The sequence below is a fragment of the Drosophila miranda genome, assembly GCF_003369915.1.
Source record: "Drosophila miranda strain MSH22 chromosome Y unlocalized genomic scaffold, D.miranda_PacBio2.1 Contig_Y1_pilon, whole genome shotgun sequence".
Taxonomy (NCBI): Eukaryota; Metazoa; Arthropoda; class Insecta; order Diptera; family Drosophilidae; genus Drosophila; species Drosophila miranda.
Genome location: NW_022881603.1, coordinates 15,593,882 through 15,613,530, shown reverse-complemented (window position 1 = coordinate 15,613,530; position 19,649 = coordinate 15,593,882). Strand labels below are relative to the sequence as shown.

At 45.0% G+C, this 19,649-nt stretch overlaps 1 pseudogene; it reads left to right on the top strand.

Annotated features, from left to right (window-relative positions):
- Positions 1-18,061, top strand: part of LOC117190519 — a 79,750-nt pseudogene extending 61,689 nt beyond the window's left edge.
- Positions 18,062-19,649: the final 1,588 nt, after the last annotated feature.

The window sequence follows — 19,649 nt, the reverse complement described above, 5'->3', positions numbered from 1 at the left end:
CAACGATGTTTTGGATCCAGACTTCTGTGATATGTCACTGGTACAAGAATATTTCAAAACTTTGCCCCGCCCACTTCCGCCCCCACAAAGGGCGAAAATCTGTGGCATCCACAATTTCGACGATACGAAAAAACTAAAAACGCAGAATCGTACAAGATGACTATATCTTCTAGAGAGCAAAATCTGAACCAGATCGTATAATTATTATAGCCAGAATCAAGAAAACAATTTATTTTTTTCTCGCCCTGTCTCTCTCTAACACACACGTAGCATAGCCGGCTTTGCTTAGAGTAAAACATTAGCGCCTAGATCTCAGAGACTATAAAAGCTAGAGCACCTAAATTTGGTATCCACACTCCTAATATATCGGACCGAGACGAGTTTGTTTCAAAATTTCGCCACACCCCCTTCCGCCCACGCAAAGGATGAAAATCTGGGGATATTCACAAATCTCAGAGACTATTAAGGCTAGAGTAACCAAATTTGGTATCCGCACTCCTGTTAGATCTCACTATAAAACGTATACCTTAAAGTTTCGCCCCACCCCCTTCCGCCCCCACAAAGGACGAAAATCTGTTGCATCCACAATATTGAGGATACGAGAAAACTAAAAACGCAAATCATAGACAATAATCATATTTATCAGATTGCTGAATCTGGATCAGATCAGATCATTTTTATAGCCAAAAGGAACAAATCAATTTGCACTGGTTACGCAGCACCCGACGTCACGCTCAGACTGATTTTCTGTCTCTCTCGCACGCACTCCTTGTCGTGTCGTTTAATATTAGCGGCGTCTGCCGGAGGAGAGCCATACTGACTTAGTATCGGGTATAACTGTAGAGTTGCGGTGTCCGCAGCAACTCACAACGATCCCCCTCGTTATACCCGATACTCAAAATGAGTATTGGGGTATATTAGATTTCTGGTAAAAGTGGATGTGTGTAACGTCCAGAAGGAATCGTTTCCGACCCCATAAAGTATATATATTCTTGATCAGCATCAATAGCCGAGTCGATTGGGCCCTGTCTGTCTGTCCGTCCGTCCGTCTGTCCGTCTGTCCGTCTGTCCGTCCCCGTCAGCGCCTAGTGCTCAAAGACTATAAGAGCTAGAGCAACGATGTTTTGGATCCAGACTTCTGTGATATGTCACTGCTACAAAAATATTTCAAAACTTCGCCCCGCCCACTTCCGCCCCCACAAAGGACGAAAGTCTGTGGCATCCACAATTTTAAAGATATGAGAAAACCAAAAACGTAGAATTGTAGAGAATGACCATATCTTTAAGACTGCGAAAGCTGAATTGGATCGTATTATTATTATAGCCAGCATCAAGAAAACAAATTAATTTTTTCTCGCCCTGTCTCTCTCTAACACACACGTAGCATAGGCGGCTTTGCTTAGAGTAAAACATTAGTGCCTAGATCTCAGAGACTATAAAAGCTAGAGCAACCAAATTTGGTATCCACACTCCTAATATATCGGACCGAGACAAGTTTGTTTCAAAATTTCGCCACGCCCCCTTCCGCCCCCGCAAAGGACGAAAATCTGTTACCTCCACAATATTGCACATTCGAGAAAACTAAAAACGCAGAATCATAGATAATGACCATATCTATCAGATTGCTCAATCTGGATCAGATCAGATCATTTTTATAGCCAATAGGAACAAATCAATTTGCAGTGGCTACGCAGCGCCCGACGTCACGCTCAGACTGATTTTCTGTCTCTCTCGCACGCACTCTTTGTCGTGTCGACAGCCATACTGACTAAGTATCGGGTATAACTGTAGAGTTGCGGTGTCCGCAGCAACTCACAACGTTCCCCCTCGTTATACCCGATACTCAAAATGAGTATTGGGGTATATTAGATTTGTGGTAAAAGTGGATGTGTGTAACGTCCAGAAGGAATCGTTTCCGACCCCATAAAGTATATATATTCTTGATCAACATCAATAGCCGAGTCGATTGAGCCCTGTCTGTCTGTCCGTCCGTCCGTCTGTCCGTCTGTCCGTCCCCTTCAGCGCCTAGTGCTCAAAGACTATAAGAGCTAGAGCAACGATGTTTTGGATTCAGACTTCTGTGATATGTCACTGCTACAAAAATATTTCAAAACTTCGCCCCGCCCACTTCCGCCCCCACAAAGGACGAAAATCTGTGGCATCCACAATTTTAAAGATGTGAGAAAACCAAAAACGTAGAATTGTTGAGAATGACCATATCTTTAAGACTGCGAAAGATGAATTGGATCGTATTATTATTATAGCCAGCATCAAGAAAACAATTTCATTTTTTCTCGCCCTGTCTCTCTCTAACACACACGTAGCATAGGCGGCTTTGCTTAGAGTAAAACATTAGCGCCTAGATCTCAGAGACTATAAAAGCTAGAGCAACCAAATTTGGTATCCACACTCCTAATATATCGGACCGAGACGAGTTTGTTTCAAAATTTCGCCACACCTCCTTCCGCCCCCGCAAAGGACGATAATCTGTGGCATCCACAATTTTACACATTCGAGAAAACTAAAAACGCAGAATCATAGATAATGACCATATCTATCAGATTGCCGAATCTGGATCAGATCAGATCATTTTTATAGCCAATAGGAACAAATCAATTTGCAGTGGCTACGCAGCGCCCGACGTCACGCTCAGACTGATTATCTGTCTCTCTCGCACGCACTCTTTGTCGTGTCGTTTAATATTAGCGGCGTCTGCCGGAGGAGAGCCATACTGACTAAGTATCGGGTATAACTGTAGAGTTGCGGTGTCCGCAGCAACTCACAACGTTCCCCCTCGTTATACCCGATACTCAAAATGAGTATTGGGGTATATTAGATTTGTGGTAAAAGTGGATGGATTATATTAGTCCAGAAGGAATCGTTTCCGACCCCATAAAGTATATATATTCTTGATCAGCATCAATAGCCGAGTCGATTGAGCCATGTCTGTCTGTCCGTCTGTCCGTCTGTCCGTCCGTCCGTCTGTCCGTCCCCTTCAGCGCCTAGTGCTCAAAGACTATAAGAGCGAGAGCAACGATGTTTTGGATCCAGACTTCTGTGATATGTCACTGCTACAAGAATATTTCAAAACTTTGCCCCGCCCACTTCCGCCCCCACAAAGGACGAAAATCTGTGGCATCCACAATTTTAAAGATATGAGAAAACCAAAAACGTAGAATTGTAGAGAATGACCATATCTTTAAGACTGCGAAAGCTGAATTGGATCGTATTATTATTATAGCCAGCATCAAGAAAACAATTTCATTTTTTCTCGCCCTGTCTCTCTCTAACACACACATAGCTTAGGCGGCTTTGCTTAGAGTAAAACATTAGCGCCTAGATCTCAGAGACTACAAAAGCTAGAGCAACCAAATTTGGTATCCGCACTCCTAATATATCGGACCGAGACGAGTTTGTTTCAAAATTTCGCCACACCCCCTTCCGCCCCCGCAAAGGACGAAAATCTGTTGCATCCACAATATTGCACATTCGAGAAAACTAAAAACGCAGAATCATAGATAATGACCATATCTATCAGATTGCCGAATCTGGATCAGATCAGATCATTTTTATAGCCAATAGGAACAAATCAATTTGCAGTGGCTACGCAGCGCCCGACGTCACGCTCAGACTGATTATCTGTCTCTCTCGCACGCACTCTTTGTCGTGTCGTTTAATATTAGCGGCGTCTGCCGGAGGAGAGCCATACTGACTAAGTATCGGGTATAACTGTAGAGCTGCGGTGTCCGCAGCAACTCACAACGTTCCCCCTCGTTATACCCGATACTCAAAATGAGTATTGGGGTATATTAGATTTGTGGTAAAAGTGGATGGATTATATTAGTCCAGAAGGAATCGTTTCCGACCCCATAAAGTATATATATTCTTGATCAGCATCAATAGCCGAGTCGATTGAGCCATGTCTGTCTGTCCGTCTGTCCGTCTGTCCGTCCGTCCGTCTGTCCGTCCCCTTCAGCGCCTAGTGCTCAAAGACTATAAGAGCGAGAGCAACGATGTTTTGGATCCAGACTTCTGTGATATGTCACTGCTACAAGAATATTTCAAAACTTTGCCCCGCCCACTTCCGCCCCCACAAAGGACGAAAATCTGTGGCATCCACAATTTTAAAGATATGAGAAAACCAAAAACGTAGAATTGTAGAGAATGACCATATCTTTAAGACTGCGAAAGCTGAATTGGATCGTATTATTATTATAGCCAGCATCAAGAAAACAATTTCATTTTTTCTCGCCCTGTCTCTCTCTAACACACACATAGCTTAGGCGGCTTTGCTTAGAGTAAAACATTAGCGCCTAGATCTCAGAGACTACAAAAGCTAGAGCAACCAAATTTGGTATCCGCACTCCTAATATATCGGACCGAGACGAGTTTGTTTCAAAATTTCGCCACACCCCCTTCCGCCCCCGCAAAGGACGAAAATCTGGGGATATTCAAAAATCTCAGAGACTATTAAGGCTAGAGTAACCAAATTTGGTATCCGCACTCCTGTTAGATCTTACTATAAAACGTGTATCTCAAAATTTCGCCCCACCCCCTTCCGCCTACACAAAGGACGAAAATCTGTGGCATCCACAATTTTAAAGATTCGAGAAAACTAAAAACGCAGAATCATAGATAATGACCATATCTATCAGATTGCTGAATCTGGATCAGATCAGATAATTTTTATAGCCAATAGGAACAAATCAATTTGTAGTGGCTACGCAGCGCCCGACGTCACGCTCAGACTGATTTTCTGTCTTTCTCGCACGCACTCTTTGTCGTGTCGTTTAATATTAGCGGCGTCTGCCGGAGGAGAGCCATACTGACTTAGTATCGGGTATAACTGTAGAGTTGCGGTGTCCGCAGCAACTCACAACGTTCCCCCTCGTTATACCCGATACTCAAAATGAGTATTGGGGTATATTAGATTTGTCGTAAAAGTGGATGTGTGTAACGTCCAGAAGGAATCGTTTCCGACCCCATAAAGTATATATATTCTTGATCAGCATCAATAGCCGAGTCGACTGATTTTCTGTCTCTCTCCGCAGTCTTAAAGATATGGTCATTCTCTACAATTCTACGTATTTGGTTTTCTCATATCTTTAAAATTTTGGATGCCCCAGATTTTCGTCCTTTGCGGGGCGGAAGGGGGTGTGGCGAAATTTGGACACGAAACGGTCAAGGTCCGATATCACAGGAGTGTGGATACCAAATTTGGTTGCTCTGGCTCTTATAGGTTCTGAGATCCTTGAACTCATATTTTGCAATTGGCAAAGCCGACCATGAAACCTGTGTGTTAGAGAGAGACAGAGCGAGAAAGAATGAAATTGTTTTCTTGATTCTGGCTATAATAATTATACGATCTGGTTGAGATTTTACACTCTAGAACATATAGTCATCCTCTACGATTCTGCGTTTTTGGTTTTATCGTATCCTTAAAAATGTGGATGCCACAGATTTTCGTCCGGGTGGCGGAAGTGGGCGGGGCGAAGTTTTGAAATATTTTTGTAGCAGTGACATATCACAGAAGTCTGGATCCAAAACATCGTTGCTCTAGCTCTTATAGTCTTTGAGCACTAGGCGCTGAAGGGGACGGACAGACGGACGGACGGACAGACGGACAGACGGACAGACAGACATGGCTCAATCGACTCGGCTATTGATGCTGATCAAGAATATATATACTTTATGGGGTCGGAAACGATTCCTTCTGGACGTTACACACATCCACTTTTACCACAAATCTAATATACCCCAATACTCATTTTGAGTATCGGGTATAATTAGGATATATATATATAAAATATAAGAATATAAAAGTTAAAAATAAAAATATATAGCATATACATATATATGGACCAGACTTGCGGGACTGCCGTGAAGCATTGCTTCACAAGGCTGGCTAGCCTATTACGGCCGCTCGTTTCGTGTGCGTTCTAGCCGCCTCAATTCCGAAGCGATTTCTGTTGCAAGAAATATATCGGCGTCCAATTTGCTTGGTTTTCCAGCATCCTTGGTACCAAACCTTCCACTGTAATGGGCACCCCTAGGGTGCCTTCTGCTCGCCTGCGGGCCTCTGAGAATCTGGCGCATGCGGTCAGGACATGCTCAGCGTTTTCTATTATTCCGCAGCAGCTGCACAGCTGCATCTTCCTCGTGGCCAAAGCGGTGGAGGTACTCTTTAAAGCACCCGTGGCCGCTGAGAACTTGTGTCAGCGAGAACGTAAGTTCTCCATGCCGCCGATTCATCCATGCTGCAATGTTGGGGATTAGTCGGTGGGTCCAACGGCCGGTTTCAGCACTATCCCATCTGAGTTGCTAGCTCTCAAGACATTCAGCGCTCGCCCTGGTCTTAACCGTTCTAGCGTCTGCCTGTGTGTTGGCGGCCTTTCTTCCCTTGTGGATTTCGCTGGCTTGTGGTATGCCGCTTATTACCATTATTGCCTCTGTGGAGACAGTACGGAACGCCGAGCTGACCCGCAGGGCTCCGAGTCTGAAGTCCGACTCAATGCCCTTAGTGTAGCTCCTGGTCCTCGTGGCCTGGGCCCATATTGGCACTGCGTATAGTATGGATGACTTGGCCACGTTAAATAACAGTCTCCTACTCGTTGACTTTGGGCCTCTGTGGTTCAGCATCATGCGTGAAACCGCCATGAGTCTGCTTCCGTCTTGTGCTCGGCTAGCTTGAGCCCTGCCAGGTCTAGCCAGTCGCTTATGATTCCGATTGCCTCGTTCATACAGCTCTCGGTCTCCGCCAGGGTTTTCTTCGTGACCGTCACCGCGACATCGTCAGCGAATCCCACGATTTCGACTCCTTGCTGGAAGTTGAGGCGAAGAATTCCATCATACATGGTATTCCACAGTAGAGGTCCCAGTACAGATCCTTGTGGGACTCCTTCCGTGATGGAGTATGACCGAGGGCCATCTTCCGTGTCGTAAATCAGCCATCTGTTATCCAGGTAGTCACTGACCATCGCCTGTAGATATCCGGGGATTTCGAGTGTGCGCAGGGAGGACATTATCCTTCTCCAGGATGCCGAGTTAAATGCGTTTTTCACGTCCAGTGTTGCCACCAGACAGTATTTTTTGGCCCCGCCGAGCCATCGTGTGCCTTCCAAGGCCTTTCTGGCAGTGCCGCACACCTTGTCTAGCGCATCCGAGGTAGAGCGAGCCTTCCTTATGCCGTACTGGCTGTCGGAGAGTCCACCACCAGATAGGCCTGTATGCCGATGGATCCTCCGTGTCTTTCCCAGGTTTTGGTATCAGCACCAGCTTTTGCTTCTTCCATCTTCCAGGAAAGCATCCGTCTGTGAGGCATTTGGTATAGGTCTGCGCAAAGATCATCGGGTGCAGGCTAATAGCCAGCTTGAGGGCCCGATTTGGGATGCCGTCTAGTCCTGGTGCCTTGCAGTTTGGCACTCTCTTTACTAGTTCTGCCAACTCTTGCGGGGTCACTGGGGGTACTTGGTGTCCCGTACTCGTGATCCTGTCTACCTGCGTGTCCTGCGCTGGGAATAGGTGCTTGACGATTGCCCCCATTTTTTCCGCTCCCGTTGGTGCCGCGTGCTTGAATGCGCCGGTCTTCTTCATGACCACTTTGTAGGCCTTACCCCAGAGATCGTTTTCGGCTTCGTCACAGAGATCTAAGAAACTTCGTTTTTTACTATTTTTGATTTCCTTCTTCAGTGCCTTCCTTCGTCGGGTGTAGATTTCCTTGAGAGCCTGAAAGTCTGCTGTTCCGCGGGATCTGTGGTATGCTCTTCTGGCGCCTATGCATGAGTGGCGGGCCTCCTCGATTGCCTGGTTCCACCAGTATACCGGCCTATGGCCTTTAAATTGTTTGCTGCGCTCCATGCTAGCTTTGCACGCCCTTTCGAGTTGTCCCATGACTTGTGCCACTAGATCGTCTTCGCCTTCGTCGCTCGCGGTGTACTACTCGCTGATCTGCCATATCGTGCTCGCTGCAAGTCGAGTACTTATGTAGGTGAGGTCTATGATGGATGTGGTACCTGCTCTGCTGAATGTTGGGTTGGAACCAGCGTTTTTTAGGACTATGTCCAGGGAGGCAAAAGCCTCCACTAAGACACGGCCCCTGGCATTCGTTGTTGCTGATTCCCATTCCGTTGCCCAGGCGTTGAAGTCCCCAGCTACTAGCGACGGCGAGTGTGCTCTGATGTCATCTGCCAAGCTGTCGATTGTGTCGCTGAACTCTTCGAGTGACCAGCTGGGTGGTAGGTAACAGCTGTATACCCATAGGTCTTTCAGCCTCCCTCGTACGTATCCTTTGGATCTTTTAACTTCGTCTAGGTGCTGTGCCGGTTTGCCGCACATCCAGATTGCCGCTTTCCCCGATTGATCCATGACCCACGTGTTGGATCTCACGGTCTTGTAGGTCTCGCTCAGCAGTGCCATGTCCGTGTTGAGCTCTGTAACGGATTGGGTGAGAAGGTCTTGGGCCACCCTGCAATGGTTAAGGTTCAGTTGGATGATCCTTAACATTTGAGTTTTCTAACTGCCTCGCGGTACGCTGGGCACTTAAAACTTCCTGAGGCATGGTCCGTGGGGCTACCCGTTTTTTGTGCGCAGAGTATGCAGTGTGGGTCCTTGCTGCAATTTCTGGCCTCATGGTCTCTGCCTCCACATCTAAAGCACGCTCCTCTGTGGTCCTTTTCTCCGGTGCAGTTTACCGAGATGTGCCCGAACTCAAAACACTTATAGCATCGTTTTGGCGACACCATTTGCTTGATACGGCAGTTTACCCAGCCGACCCTTATCTTCCCCATTGCAGCGAGTTTATTGGCGGCGACTGCATGGAGGGATAGGGTGGCTGTCTGCATCCCGCTTCTGGTGGCTCTTAAGGACCTTACCGCGTCCTCGGGGATTTCGGTTACCCCTGTGGCACGCTTCAATGCTTCCAATATCTCTGCCTTCATTGTTATCTCGTCTAGATCCATTAACTCGAGCCTTGTTTGTTCGGTCAGGGCCCGTACCACTGCCTTGGCCCCCAGTGCATTTCCGACCGCCGATTTAACCTCCTCCGCGCTGTGACTCGGGGCTTTTTTGTGGCGCAGCAGCAGATCTCCCTTAGCTGTCTTCCTGATGCTTTCCACATCACCGCTTTCACCGATTTTAATAATTCCGCGTAAGTGATGTTTCCTACGCTCGCTATCACTACAGCGTCTGGTCGCGTTTTTTTCGTGGTCTGTTTTTATACCCGATACTCAAAATGAGTATTGGGGTATATTAGATTTGTGGTAAAAGTGGATGTGTGTAACGTCCAGAAGGAATCGTTTCCGACCCCATAAAGTATATATATTCTTGATCAGCATCAATAGCCGAGTCGATTGAGCCCTGTCTGTCTGTCCGTCTGTCCGTCCGTCCGTCCGTCCGTCCGTCCGTCCGTCCGACCAGCGCCTAGTGCTCAAAGACTATAAGAGCTAGAGCAACGATGTTTTGGATCCAGACTTCTGTGATATGTCACTGCTACAAAAATATTTCAAAACTTCGCCCCGCCCACTTCCGCCCCCACAAAGGACGAAAATCTGTGGCATCCACAATTTTAAAGATATGAGAAAACCAAAAACGCAGAATCGTAGAGAATGACCATATCTTTTAGACTGCAGAATCTGAATTGGATCGTATTATTATTATAGCCAGCATCAAGAAAACAATTTCATTTTTTCTCGCCCTGTCCCTCTCTAACACACACGAAGCATAGGCGGCTTTGCTTAGAGTAAAACATTAGCGCCTAGATCTCAGAGACTATAAAAGCTAGAGCAACCAAATTTGGTATCCAGACTCCTAATATATCGTACCGAGACGAGTTTGTTTCAAAATTTCGCCACACCCCCTTCCGCCCCCGCAAAGGACGAAAATCTGGGGATATTCACAAATCTCAAAGACTATTAACGCTAGAGTAACCAAATTTAGTATCCGCACTCCTGTTAGATCTCACTATACACAAAGGACGAAAATCTGTTGCATGCACAATATTGCAGATTCGAGAAAACTAAAAACGCATAATCATAGATAACAACCATATCTATCTGATCGCTGAATCTGGATCAGATCAGATCATTGTTATAGCCAAAGGAAACAAATCAATTTGCAGTGGCTACGCAGCGCGTGACGTCACGCACTCTTTGTCGTGTCGTTTAATATTAGCGGCGTCTGCCGGAGGAGAGCCATACTGACTTAGTATCGGGTATAACTGTAGAGTTGCGGTTTCCGTAGCAACTCACAACGTTCCCCCTCGTTTTGTATTCTATTACTTTTATTATGCTTTAATACTAGTTCTTATATAAGGTTAGCAAATAGTTGTGTGGGTCTGGGACTGTGGTTTTGTTGGTGGGGTAATGGGGCGTAGCTATGCGGTACGGCCGCAAAGCATTGCTTCGCACAGCCGTTCCTCCTTACTCCTCCGACACTTTCCTTTCCCTCTCCGCTCTCCGTAGTTCCCGCATTATAGTGGCGGCGAACCTAGTGGTGGCATCCCACGCCTTGGGATTCGCTACCATGGTGGCTAGCTCATCCTCTAGCTGGCGCCTCTCGTACTCGAAACGGTGGCATTCAAAGAAGACGTGGTGAGCGTCCTCCACGATACCTCGACCACATGATGGGCACCAGTCCTCCGTTTCGTGTCCAAACCGCTTCAGGTACGATCTGAAGCATCCGTGGCCGCTCAGCATCTGAGTGAGGTGGAAGTCCACTTGTCCGTGCTTCCTCTCCAACCACAGCTTGATATCCGGAATCAGCTGGTGGGTCCAGCGTCCTTTAGTCGAGGAATCCCACTTCATCTGCCACCTCCTGACGGTCTCGTGCCTGGGTGATTCTCTCTCGACTCCGGTGGGAGGATTGTGGGTGTCCCTGCGAGATAGCTCGTACACCTCGGCCCGTTCCCTCGCTTGCTCTGCTATTGGGACTAGTCCCGCGATGACCAGTGCTGCGTCGTCAGATATGGTTATAAACGCGCAGGCGATCCTGATGCCACATAAGCGGTGCGTTGCTTCGACTCCTCGCATATAGCTCGGCACCTTCGTCGCTTTGGACCACACTGCGGCAGCATACAGGAGCTGAGAGGAGACATGGGTGTAAGTGCGACTCTGTGTGTGTGTGTGTGTGTGTGTGGTGTGTCAGTTGTTGGCGGTTTCCCATTCAGAATTTATTTGATTAAGCGCTTTTTGGGCAGCGTTTAATTTTGTTTGCTGCGCGAAGGAGCTGTTGGTGTGGCAGGGGCCAGTGTGACGTGTGACGCGTGGAGCTGCCTGGACGAGGCAAGCTTGTTAGTTGGTCAACAGCAACTGCAGGTTTTCCTCTGTCACGCCGCCTCTTTCTCCTCTCCAAAAGCACTTGATTAACGGTAACTGGTTTTCCTTCTGCATCGGACCGCAGCGCGTGTGTGTGTGCGTGAGCGGGACTCAAGTGCAGGGATGATTCGATATTACCCAATAGCTGACTGGGTGCGAATCCATTCGCGATGCTGCACACGGTGTCCGTTTGATAATTGCCGATCAAATATGTACATATTAATCTACTACTGCATCAATCATTGATCGCTTTGTAATGTAGTAAGCATTTTAGCAATATGTACTAAATCAAGGGCAAAGCTTAAGCGGTAGCATAGTACGCTGAACTCGGTACAGTGTTGACCCTACCATCACCTAGTCAATGGATATTCCTAAGAAATAACTAAAGACCAAAAAATAAAGACCCAATAGCTGACTGGTTGCGAATCCATTCGCGATGCTGCACACGGTGTCGGTTTGATAATTGCCGATCAAATATGTACATATTAATCTACTACTGCATCAATCATTGATCGCTTTGTAATGTAGTAAGCATTTTAGCAATATTTTTATACGTGTATATCATTTGAGACACAATTAATTCAACGTGTTTTTTGGCTTTTACCTTTTTCGAATACGCGTAAACAAACAAATTTCAACCAATACTTGCTTTCATTTCAAGAAAATTTGTCATACATTTTTTTTCTCGCCGAGTACAGAAATGGCAAATAAAACAATAAAATGTATATCATGACATACTTTTCCGAAGCCGTATTCAACAAATATGTATATATGGATATGACAGCGGTATTTGTTAAACCCAATTTCGATAAAGTTAGGTTAGGCAAATACGACATTCCTGCGAATTCTAGATGGATGGTGCAAAAGTCAAATGTGGAGACGGATTCTAGTCGTCACAAAATCACTAGATCTCTGATTGTCATTAAAAGAAATTTCATATTAAAAGAGATGAATGTTCTTAAATACATTACAAAAGTAACTTAAAAGATTTCATTTGATATATTGATGATATTTTCTTTCAAAAGATGTCGATAATTCTGTTCTATCAGAAATATCAGTCTTAAATCTCTTCGTGGTATTTTAGGAACTTATGCTTTGATCGGTATGATGTTAAAAATTCATAATATTAATTTATTTTTCGGTCCAGTAATGTAATTTTTCTTTCAAAACCTTTTCCCCACGTACGAGTTCAGCCAATCTTTACTTCTTTTCGTTGCGGGTTCTAATGAATGTCGTTGCATTGAGGTTTTTTTTCAAAATGTAGTTAATACATAATCGTACATGTGTAACTGCTATCCGTTGAATTACCGATTTCATGGACTGCATACAAATGAGCTTAAAGCGCCCTGCCCTCGCCACTACCCCCGCCACTGCCGTGCGGTGGCACGGATCTTTGCATATTCATTGACTGAACATAGCGGTATGTGCGCCACTCTGCCTCTCTTTCCGCCGCTCTCTGGTGCAGTGCAGCTACCGCCGTCTTATCTGTCGAGGCCCCATAAACACGCACAGGCAGGCCCGTACTTCAGGCTGAGAAGATAAAGATTTATGTTGGGCTTTTGGAAAAGCCGTACAAAGCCATTCCATTTCCCCCAGTGTTTCGTAATACCCGAGAATCATACAACTTTAAAGCGCTTTAAGTGACCCCGTCACCCGTCACCCACCACCCACCACTCGCCACAGCCCAATACATGGCATAGCCCACTGGTGACGACACACATTTTGAGCGAGCCAACGACAATAATTAAATAGCTGGCCCTCGGTTACATTGGGAGAGTGCTTTCGGCTCTCTTCACTCAAACACATCGCGCAGTGTATTAAGAGAGCCAGCAAAGAGAGCCCAGAGCTAAGAGTAAAGAGCGGAGAACTTTCCTTTCGATTCTGTTTTGGTTTTCTTTTCCTCCGCTCGCTGAGAATGTTTACGAGTGTGTGCATCCGTATCTGTGTGCTTGTATGCCTGTCCGTGTGCGCTGTGAGATACTGCCGTGCGGGGAAGGTTCATTGACACTTGAAAAACATTCAGTCAGTCACTCACACTCTCACACTCTCGCACAGGGAGACTTACAGTCACAGGCTCTCTCCCGCTGTCGCTCATCATCTGTCACACGTTTCTCCGATCCGATCCGAGCAGAGGCTGGCTTGCCTGGCACATTTTTCAAGCCGCGTTGTGTTTTGATTATACCACGTCTCTGCTGCTGCTGCTCCTGCTGCAGCGTCTGTGTTTGTCAGCGTTTGGTTCAGCGCGCATCGTACGTTCATCTCATCCTCGTGGGTAAATACGCAAAAGCGCCTAGATTACACAATGGTCTCCACCAGACGAGACCAAGCTGCTCTCTCGCTCTATCTTTCTCGTTCGCCTATAAGTGCAGCACTGTCCGACAAACTTTGGGAGCGCGGCGGTAATTTAACATATTAAAACTTAAAAAAATATACTGTTTAAATTAATTGAAAATCAAAGCAAAACGAAATGCTCTCAATTCTGTTGTGTTCGCCGCTTTGGTATTCAATATTTTGTCGGCTAGTGTGCGCTGCTGTAAACTGCAGCAAATTCTCACTTTGAAACAGTTCTCAACCAACGATGCCGCACTGCTCTGCCGCAGTTGATCAGGAAGTTGCATCATCGCTGAAGGGATTGCAGTAGGGGAACCCCAAACAGCTGTCGCACTACTATCCCTCCCCCTTCCACACGGTGCCCCTGCTCAGTGCCCCTCTGCGGTTCTTTTTGTCTGGGCAGACAAGTGGCACGGCATTGTGTTGCAAGGATAATACATTACACTATTGCGGAATAATTCCTTGGGGTCGATTCGGCATTGTCTGGACTCTGACAATGGAGGTGGGGGGCAGTGGGAAATCCATTGATTAGAGTTGCGGGGCGTTTTCTATTGGGATTTGTTTTTGTGGCTATACGAAGGGCATGGAAGCGGTTTCTATCCCAATCTAAAGACAGCCTTTAAATCAAATTACTTTTCGAGATATTCCCAAATGGGTTATAAAATTGCGGCAAGATTTACTCCAAGAACAGCTTCTCCCTAAGTGGAAGAAAAGGGATAACTTTTTATACCCGGTACATGAAGAGTATAGGTTACATGAATTATAAGCTGAAATAAATGTATACTGACCGAGTACCAGGTATAATAGTAGAGCCAAGCCCCTTGCCGCTTGTTTTATTATTACCGGATTTTCCTTGTTTATTGTTTGTTTTACAAGACTCTACAAGCAGGCGATGGCAGATACTCTGACACCATTTATGATTGAAGAACGTTATCTTAAATTACACATCAAAGAAGATTTGTCTTTGGTAGAACAAGTGACAAAGGATGATAGATGGACCAATTTATTGTAATTACGGCAAAGGGTACGGAATAATTCATGGTCAGATCAGTTAGAAAGACAGAGTAGAGGATGATGAGGACTGTGGATTCGACCACACCAGAGAGAAATTTGTGTAGAAAGAGAATGCCATGGCAGGTCCCACGTCTTTCCAGAGAATGCATATAAAATTGATTGTACTATTAAATAGTATTCTAATTCAATATTCGAATATGTTTATTCCAGCTCAAATTGAGATAATTCCATGCAAAGTCTGCGGCGATAAGTCATCGGGAGTGCACTACGGCGTGATCACCTGCGAGGGCTGCAAGGGGTTCTTCCGCCGCTCGCAGAGCTCCGTCGTCAACTACCAGTGTCCGCGCAACAAGCAATGTGTGGTGGATCGCGTTAACCGGAACCGCTGTCAATACTGTAGACTGCAAAAGTGCCTAAAGCTGGGAATGAGTCGGGATGGTAGGTGGCTCCTCCTTTCCGGAGAGTTCGGAAGGTGTTGATGCTCTCTTAATGACCTCTTCTTTGCAGCTGTAAAGTTCGGCAGAATGTCCAAAAAGCAGCGCGAGAAGGTCGAGGATGAGGTGCGCTTCCACCGCGCCCAGATGCGGGCCCAGAGCGATGCGGCCCCGGACAGCTCCGTGTACGACACGCAGACGCCTTCGAGCAGCGACCAGCTGCACCACAACAGCTACAACAGGTGCAGTATGACCGATATGAGAATGATCCTCCATATTGATGCGTTTGTGTGCACCGCCCAACCCCCATCCTGCTCCTGCTTCTGTTTCCACTTCCATTTCCACCATCTTTATCTCTTCTCTGGTCTTCTCTTTCTTTTCATCCCTGCCTCGTCCTGCAATGCTCCTCTTGTCACTCAGCTACAGCGGCGGATATTCAAACAACGAGGTGGGCTACGGCAGTCCCTACGGCTACTCGGCCTCGGTGACCCCCAGCCACAGCCCCAGCAGACCATGCAGTACGACATCTCGGCGGACTACGTGGACAGCACCACCTACGAGCCGCGCAGTACAATAATCGATCCAGAATTTATTAGTCACGGTAAGTGGATCCGATCCGATTGAGTCGATTATGGCATTACCATTGGAATGCTTTGCCTCTTATAATGGAATGATAAATCGATACCCTGTATTTCAGCGGATGGCGATATCAACGATGTGCTGATCAAGACGCTGGCAGAGGCGCATGCCAACACAAATACCAAACTGGAAGCTGTGCACGACATGTTCCGAAAGCAGCAGGTAAGAGATGGGATGCGATGCCCCCGCCCAAAAGTATGCCACATAAATTTCAAATACTAATCATACTACTTATACTCCCATAGGATATATCGCGCATTCTCTATTACAAGAATCTGGGCCAGGAAGAACTCTGGCTGGACTGCGCCGAAAAGCTGACGCAAATGATACAGAATATCATTGAATTTGCGAAGCTCATACCGGGATTCATGCGCTTGAGTCAGGATGATCAGGTGAGAGCCATACCCATACCCATCTGTCCTCTGATTGATCAAATTCTAAATGGATGCTTCTTGCCCAGATATTACTGCTGAAGACGGGCTCCTTTGAGCTGGCGATTGTTCGCATGTCCAGACTGCTAGATCTCTCACAGAACGCGGTACTCTACGGCGATGTGATGCTGCCCCAAGAGGCATTCTACACGTCCGACTCGGAGGAGATGCGTCTGGTGTCACGCATTTTCCAAACGGCTAAGTCGATAGCCGAACTCAAACTGACTGAAACCGAACTGGCGCTGTATCAGAGCTTAGTCCTGCTCTGGCCAGGTAAGTTGAATCACTCTTGAATCCCACCTTGCCATTGGTTCACTTCGAACTCTGTTTGTAGAGCGCAATGGAGTGCGTGGTAACACTGAAATACAGAGGCTTTTCAATCTGAGCATGAACGCAATAAGGCAGGAGCTGGAAACGAATCATGCGCCGCTCAAGGGCGATGTCACCGTGCTGGACACACTGCTGAACAATATACCCAATTTCCGGTAGGTATTCGTAGTGCGTCTAAGTAGATCCCTCATATTTCCATTTACATGTGTATAATCTGTAATCTTTAACTGGATCCTTGCAGCGACATCTCCATCTTGCACATGGAGTCGCTGAGCAAGTTCAAGCAACAACATCCGACCGTGGTATTCCCGGCGCTGTACAAGGAGCTGTTCTCAATAGATTCGCAGCAGGATCTGACATAACAAGAACAGCAACAGCTCATGGAGACGTCCGCGGATGATGTTGCTGAGGATGTAGGTGCCACGGGGTGTACCCTTCCCCCTGACCCTGCCCCTGACCCTGCCACGCAGCAGTCGCTGCTCGTGGACTGAGCCTGTCCCGCAACAGCCGCAGGACAGCACAGGACAGCAGCAGGAAAAATAGCAACAGCAGCAAATACAACATTTTTATCATGGTTTAAGCTAGCATACAACCAAGGATGTGATCCCCGCCAAGGACTCACTTAAAAAGAACTCTATATATATATGCATATATACATTATATATGATAGAGCGAAAGAAAGAGAGAGAGAGAACGCAAGGGAAGGGAAAATATTTCAAAAATATTTGTTACTCAGTTAAGACTTTTTGCTTCATAGAGAAACCAATTGCATTTCGAGCAAGGGGCTTCAAGTTTTCGATTTTCGATGTTACGCATCCAGTCCCGGTCCCGGTCCCACACCCACGCCCATCAACCCCATTAGGTTAACCCACGAGTATCCCCAGGCAAGCCCTGACCAAGTACTTAAAGATTCAATGACGACAGACCCATGCCCTCTGCTCCACGTACACCCACACGCCAGGCCCACGCCCCAGCCCAAGCCCACGCCCCAGCCCAAGCCCACGCCCACTCCCGCCTATGTTTTCTTCGCCTTTCGTTGTAAAGTGAAGAGTACATATGTATGTGTATTATATATGCAGGAGATGTATGTATAACTATGTCTTATCGGCTATGTGCACGCATATTGGCCATATTTCTTTCTAAACAACAAAATCGAATATCTCGGAAAATGTGTTCTTATAATTATATTGATTAATGCAATTACAATATATTTACAATTTACCGTTATGTTTTTACATTTTACATTAGACGATAACGGAGAGGATAAAATAAACGGATAAGCGGATAGGAGGATAAGAAAATACAGAATCGAGAGAAGAAAGCGGAATGCAGAAAAAACAAATAAGAAAATTCAAGCAAGAACATAAAAGTATGCAATATTTTGTTTAAAAACAATTTTTTATTAATTTCTTATATATAACATAATTACGTACATACACACACACGTATATATAGCACTATATATCCCAATCCGGTTCCAAGGTTTAGTAAAAATAAAGAAAAAGATAAAACAACAAGAAAAACCAACAATTTTTGATATGAAATCCTACGCATAATTACGAAACTTTTATTGTTTATAAGATAAAAACTTAAATACAAAAACAAAAATTAATAAATCAAAACAGACGGACGGACGGACCCTGACAGCATGCCCCCCTCACCCTTCTCCCCACGACCCACTCACGCCTTCACAAAGCACAAAAAAAAACAAAAAAATGAAAGAAAATCTTCAGAAATTAGAAAGACAAAAGAAACGGCAACTTTTTGGTTGATATATACATATATATATATACATTTATATAACTGACTGACTTTACAAAGACGATACACACACACACACACAGAAAACATGCTTACATTATATAAATTAGTTAAACTTAGTAAATAAAGAAACCAACAACAAAAACAATTGGATAGTAGGTGATAATTGGTGTGTCTTAAATACCCCCCCCCCCCCTACCATCCCTCTTCCCACGCCCGCTTATGCCACCCTTCCCATCAGCCTGCTACACTGTCATTTTGTACTAAATTTAAAATTAAAACAAAATCAAAATAGTTTTTGGTGAACGTAAAACAAAAATTCAGCAGGCAGGCATAATTATTAATTACTATTAATTATACGAGTAACAAGGAAAATTATGATTAAAATGTATACACAACAACAACAAAAACAAGAAACAAAAAAAAACAAAAAAAACGAAAAAATACCAATAAATTATATTTTGCAATTCCACAAAAAAAAAAAACAAAAATATATAGAAAAGCGCAGAAATAATTTTTGTGAGTTTTCGCTGAGATCCTTTCCACACCCCCACCGACACACACAACCGCGCGCAGCAAAGCTTACACTAGCCAACATAGAACTGGGGACAGGGACGACAATTTGTACTTCAATTGCGAAACTCTGTGTGTTTTTGGTGCAGTCAATCGATTGAACGAAATTTCAGTTCGACATTTTTGGCCTTAGAAAAATAACAGATATAACAAGTAAAAAAATAAAAAATAAAAAACAAAAAACCAATTGAATGAAACTAAGAATACTTTATATATATAGAAACCACATATGCACTATAGCGAATACGGAACTAGTTTTAGCTTATACAATGCAAGGGAGCAGCTTTCAAACTTGAAATAAAACAAAACAAAACCAATCCAATCCCCAAAACCAAACTTTGTTAAGAACTAAATACAGAAAGGAGGAAAGAGGACGATAGCTAATCTATTAAATAATATACAGTGACGTTGAGTTGGCTAGAGCGGAGGACGCGGCAACAAAGTGTATCTATATATGATATATATATACAAGAAACAAACACATATATAGATATATCTACTGTTAACTTTTTACGCTAAGTTTTTAGTGAAAGAAATGGTTAAATTTTTAAAGTAAAACTGAAAGTGGAAAATGGAAAGCGGAAACTGTAAACTGAGAGCTCGACAGGTGTAAAATGAGTAAATTAAATATAAATTTAGCATACATATACATATATACGGCATACTGAATTTGTTACGATATTTACATTTATATAAAGAAAAGATGCAACAAGCCCCGGAACTCCCCTCTGAGTAAAATATTAAAATCAGCAGCAGGAGGAGCTCTCCGAGTCCCAATAAAATAAACAGAATTCATTATATATACAACCTCTTCTCTACATACGAGT